Raw genomic sequence first — 6,511 nt, 5'->3', positions numbered from 1 at the left:
AGGTACCATACTTCCATGCACCACTAAATTAATTTCTGACGTATGACAACCTGACATATGACACTACATTCTAAAATTCAAAAATCAGATATCAGTTCCAATAAGGGGGCACTTTTTGGGCATTTCCACTGTTTAGGCACATCAGGGGCTCTGAGAACGTGACATGACGCCCACAGACAATTCAATCAAAGTCTGCATTCCAAAGCGTCACTCCTTCCCTTCCGAGCCCTGACATGCGCCCAAACAGTAGTTTTCTCCAACACATGGGGTATCAGCGTACTCAGGAGAAATTGCACAACAGATTTTGAAGTCCACTTTACCCTGTTACCCTTGTGAAAATATTTATTTTTAACATTTTTGTGGAAAAAATGTTTTGTTTTTTTTTATCTTCACAAGTCAACGTTATCATTTTCTGTGAAGCACCAGGGGGTTCAATGTGCTCACTACACATCTAGATAAATTCATTGACGGCCTAGTTTCCAAAAAGAGGGCACTTGCTGGGCATTTCCATTGTTTAGACACATCAGGGGCTCTGAAAATGTGTCATGACACCCGCAGCCCAGTTTTTAGAATGGTGTCACTTTTGGGTATTTTCTGTCATAAAGACCCCTCAAAGTGACTTCATATGTGACTTGGACCCTAAAAAAATGGTTTTGTAAATTTTGTTGTAAAAATGACAAATTGCTGGTCAACTTTTAACCCTTATAGCTCCCTAACAAAAAAAATGTTGTTTCCAAAATTGTGCTGATGTAAAGTAGACATGTAGAAAATGTTATTTATTAACTATTTTGTGTGAGATATCTCTGTGATTTAAGGGCATGAAAATTCAAAGTTTGAAAATTGTGAAATTTTCAAAATTTCCACCAAATTTCCATTTTTTTCACAAATAAACGCAAGTCATATCAAATAAATTTTACCACAATCATGAAGTACAATATGTCACGAAAAAACATTCTCAGAATCAGGGGGATCCGTTGAAGCGTTCCAGAGTAATTACCTCATAAAGTGACAGTGGTCAGAATTGTAAAAATTGGCCTGGTCATTAACGTGCAAACCACCCTGGGAGGTAAAAGGGTGAAAAGAGTTAACCCCCAGCATATAACATGCTGGCAGAAAGTTTATTGGTTTCAGTTCACACAGGCTAGCAACCTGCGTGACACATACCTCCCCTCATATATCATACCAGTGACTGTCACAGTGGCAAAAACCTGGTGACAGATTCCCTCTAATACAATGAGTGCTAGAAGGGGTTCGGTACATGTGAGAATAGATTTTTTTTGAATTCGCACTCTTGTATGTTTTTTTAATATAAACTAGCCCTTTAATGTTCCTGTATGAACCATCTCTTGAATGATGTTGCCTGCAGCTATGTTTCTTGGAAATGAAGAAACTGCTATTTTCATCTTGCAATGTTTATTATCCAGCTTCCCTTACCAGATGTGTCTGGAACTGAGACAGCATTGACAACTATACAGGACGGGAGACATTTTCACCTGACGTAGCACCCAAGCAGTGACTTGAGACTGTGTTGTTATTTGGAGTCAGCTTGTCTCTCACCATGGAAAATGTGGATATTTTTATGTATTGCAATATACATACACTGCAAACAGAAATTGGATTGACTACTGAGGCACAAAGTGGCTGCAGTAATTACATTATTTGCTCCAAACTGCCAAAAATCAATCTGTCTGTCTATCCACATCATTCTTATTTCCCTATGCCAAAAGGCAGTTAAACCCACCAAAAAGTTCACATTTATTTATTTTAAAAAAAAAAGTGTTCTTTTTTCATCAGTGCAGATATGTTAGAATTAAACCAATATGTTCACTTCTAAAGATGGAGAGAGAGCTGTAAAACACTGAATAAACTGTACAGATAGTGTCTGACAGCACAATACTGAAGAATGGTTGCCATCTTTTTATCCATAGTCCACATATGTTGAGATCACTTTGACACGGCTAAGGCCTCGAATCAGTCCACTCATCTCTAGAAATAACATTATGATGGGACATATTGTCAGATGTTACCCAGGAATGTACATCCCTACAAAAAGGTTTTACTGGTAAATTAAATTACATTCTTATTTGATGTTCAACTAGGCAATAAATTAACCATGAGACGTTTTGTAACAATTTTGATTCTTTATAAAATAGAATAACACTAATGTCATATTTATTTCTCATAAACATATGTAACTATATATTAAAAGCATGTTTTAATTAAATAATGATGAAAACAGTGCACAACAATTCACATACAAAGTGTCAATGAGAACAAAATCAGAATAACTTACAACTGTGAGTCACTACATTTCAATAGATTCCAATAATAGTGCAGAACACATGATATTCATATGTCTTTTCTCAATGAAGGAAAACAAATAATGAAAAACACTTTTACAACCATGAAGTAAGATTACATATGAAATGTAGATACTATTGCATAGCTACTGTATATAGTAATTGGGTCAAAAAGTTAGTTATGGGATGACCCCAACCAATTCTTACCAGTGCAAATTTCATATGTTATGAAAGCCTCATCCAAGATAACATATTAGGCCACGTTCACATGTTCAGTACTTCGTCAGTATTTTACCTCGGTATTTGTAAGCCAAAACCAGGAGTGGGTGATAAATACAGAAGTGGTGACGTGTTTCTATTCTACTTTTCCTCTCCTGGTTTTGGCTTACAAATACTGATGTAAAATACTGATCAAATACTGAACGTGTGAACATGGCCTTATACTGAAGAATACAGGAGCCACTAATACTCTGGTGCCTATTGAGCTGCCACTCTCAGGTTTAGGGTTGGGGAACCTATTTATTTGGAAATGAAGAGGTTTTTCAGGAACGTTCTTTTATCAGTAAGACAAATTGTAAAAATGACAGTCTGTTGAGACAAATGTATATGTAAATAGGGACCCTGTAAAGTTAAATGGGCTGTCCCATTACGGCTATTCTGCAAGACCCCCATCCCCTACTATTAGTCTTAGGCCACGGCCCCTCTATCAGTGTTTGGTCAGTATTTTTTCTCAGGAGTGGGAGCCAAAACAAGGAGTAGGTGATAGAAACAAGTCACCAATTCTGCATTTATTATAGCTTTTCTCTGATTGTTCCTCACCTGGTTCTGGCTCCCACTCCTAAGAAAAAATACTGACTGAATACTGACCAAATACTGATAGTGGGGCCGTGGCCTTAGTGGATAGGTACAGTCATTGACCCTCCGTGTTTTACATGCATGATACTTAAACGTATTGGTCACATTACTACATTTCATCTCCAGCTGCAACAAAAGCAGCCAAATATCTGTGGGACCTTCTCAAATTAGCCACCCCCTTCATTGCCAATAGACTACAGGGCAGATTACAGATTGGCATTAAACAGACTAAGCAATTTTATGTATCTTGTAATGTAAATATAAGTTTATAGTAAAACTATACATCTATATCTCTTAACATAGCATTTTAGGATGATCATAGCTATTAATATTTTGATTTATTTATAATTATTCTAAATTTTATATCTGCTTTTTTAATTAAAATAAATGTATATAAATATACAGCAGCATTATTTTTTTCCTTCATAACACAGTGAACTGTTTTTCAGCTATAAGCTTTGACAGTGTACAGTGTATTCATTCGCATTATATACATATAAAAATAGCAGATATTGTCACAGTCCCAAAAGAATATACAGGATCGTCATTTCATTCTATCATTTGAGGTCACTCAGTGCAATAGTGAAAATCAAGAGATTCGTCTTTTTGCTTCTCCCCTGCGAGGGATCCAAGAAAATACAGAAACTATTTGTAAAAAGCCATGCCTTTACAGATACTAAACTATGTAGGTCTGATTAACTGGAAATATCGGACAGATTTAAATCTGTATTGTCTCAAGGCAACTTAGAAGTTCCCAAATATAAAATGTACTAGACTTAAGATCCCAATACACATTAGACAAAAATGGGCAGACGAACTATTGTTTGTCGGTGATGAGAAAGGATTGCATCGGCCGTGTTGAATTATTTTTGACTGATGATCCAACCAGTGCTCATCTATCATTAGCCCAAAAAATGCAACATGCCAAACTGGTGTTTTGAGCAATATATAGGTCACAATAGATGATCATTCATTTCAGTGGAACAGCTGACAATTGTCTGTTATGGTCGAAAATGGCTATTTTGGCCAACTTCTATCTATGCATGGCTACCAATAGTTGCTAAAGATAATATTAGAGGGATAACCCATCAGGACAGAGATAGAAATGTGCTACACGAGAAAGGGAAATATAGCTTGTCAACATTCTTGTCATGCCATTCTCCATATTGGGCTGTGGTATTAATCAGATCCTTCTAAATATTCCCAATATCAGACTTCTGTATTAATCAGAATTTTCTATATATTTCCCAGTTTGGGCTATGGTATTAATACAATATTTCTAAATATTTCCCATTTTGGGCTGTGGTAATAATTAAATTTTTCTAAATACACATTTACACCAGGGATGTCAAACTTAAACACACAAAGGGCCAAAATGAAAAACTTAGACAAAGTCGCGGGCCAACCAGTATACAATATAATGGGCCCCACATAGTCCTCCATACAGAATAATGGGCCCCACATAGTCCTCCATACAGAATAATGGACTCCACATAGTCCTCCATACAGAATAATGGCCCCACATAGTCCTCCAAACAGAATAATGGGCCCCACATAGTTCTACATACACAATAATGGCCCCACATAGTCCTCCATACAGAATAATGGGCCCCACATAGTCCTCCATACAGAATGATAGGCCCCACATAGTCCTCCATACAGAATAATGGGCCCCACATAGTCCTCCATACAGAATAATGGCCCCACATAGGGGTGGTGGTACTGGTGTCGGGGGCCAAATATAACCACCCTGCGGGCCAGATTTGGCCCACGGGCCAGAGTTTGACATGTGTGATTTAGAGTAAAGGTGGTCTCCACTAACTGGACAACCCCTTTTTAAATAAAGAACTCTCCTTTGTAACATAAAAATAAAATATACTTTCCTCCCGCATCGGCACCATTCCAGCAATTTTGGTGCCAGGGCTCCAATGGCAGCTATTAGACTGCTGCACGCATCTGCCCACTAGTGGCCACTGGTTGGCCGTACAGCTCACATGACATAACAGTGTCATGTGATTCCCGGGAGACCCGGCACCGACATTGCTGGAAGTGTGGGAGGGGAGGATATGTTATTTTATTTAACAATGGGGACTACTTTATTTAAAAAGGGATTATCCAGGTAATGGACAACCCCTTGAAGGATCCTTGCAACATTTCTTAATTTGATTGGATAATCGTATGATATAAATTTTATATCTAACTCCAGATACTATTTTTGCATCAGTTGTGCAGCAAAAGGTTAATAGCTACCAACAGAAAGGGCAATAAAATTGATATATTGAAATAAAATCATGAGTGGAGTCAGTCATCCCTGAAGGAAAATTATAATAGTCAAATATTAAGGTTGGTTTATTTACTAAGCTTGTTTGCACAGCCGCCTCCGCGCTAGGTTCCACCATTAACACCATGGACATGGAGTGGCAATCGATTTCCTGTTAATAGCAGCGTTGTGTTCCAGCCTCGCTTTATATCTAATATTGGTTGAATACCTGAGTCCTGACACTCTGTTCTGCTCCTGAACCTTTGATGTTGCTTTGAAGTTCCTGAATTCCGGATTTAGGCTATGTGCCCACGTTGCGGAAATGAAGCGAAAAATTTGCGCTTCATTTCCGCATGTCCTTTCCCGGAAAAACGCATGCGGAATTCCGCATGCGTTTATAGCGCGTTTTTCACGCGTTTTCGCCATGCGGAATTGCCTTGCGTTTTTTGTGCGCATCAAAAACGCTGCGGAAAAATCCGCAGCATGGGCATAGAACTTGCGGATTCTCATTGGGGACCATGGGGTGCGGATTACCTAGAGTTTCACAAACGTTTACGCTGCGGAAAATACGCATCAAATACGCTTGTAAAACGCTACGTGGGCACATACCCTTACGGTGTAGCTGACGACCCCATTCGGACACTGTTCATATTAGGCCATGTTCAGTATTTGGTCAGTTTTTTACCTCAGTATTTATAAGCCAAAACAAGGAGTGGGTGATAAATACAGAAGTTGTTCCACTCCTGGTTTTGGCTTATAAATACTGAGGTAAAATTCTGACCAAATACTGAACATGTGAATATGGCCCAAAAGTTTACCTTCTCAGCATGCTAATGCAAACAAAATAGCCTTCTCACTACTTCCTACTGGCCAAGGGGGCACATAAGCTGCTCAGACTCATTCAGAAAGTGTGTGGGTGATTGGGCACAGGTGCATTCACATCTTCTTTTTAGCAGGACATCTAAGGATGCGTTCACACACGGTTTTAAAAAAAAGCTGTGCTTTACTCACTCTTGCAGTGTACATAGAAAGCTGCCAATCAGTAGTGGTGTGGGTTATACAGAGCTCATGAATATGGAGGACTACCTGGCAGCAG

The sequence above is a fragment of the Phyllobates terribilis genome, unplaced genomic scaffold (assembly GCF_046119375.1).
Source record: "Phyllobates terribilis strain yellow unplaced genomic scaffold, ASM4611937v1 Scaffold_4__5_contigs__length_816908805, whole genome shotgun sequence".
NCBI classification, from domain to species: domain Eukaryota; kingdom Metazoa; phylum Chordata; class Amphibia; order Anura; family Dendrobatidae; genus Phyllobates; species Phyllobates terribilis.
Note: the sequence above shows the minus strand (reverse complement) of the source record.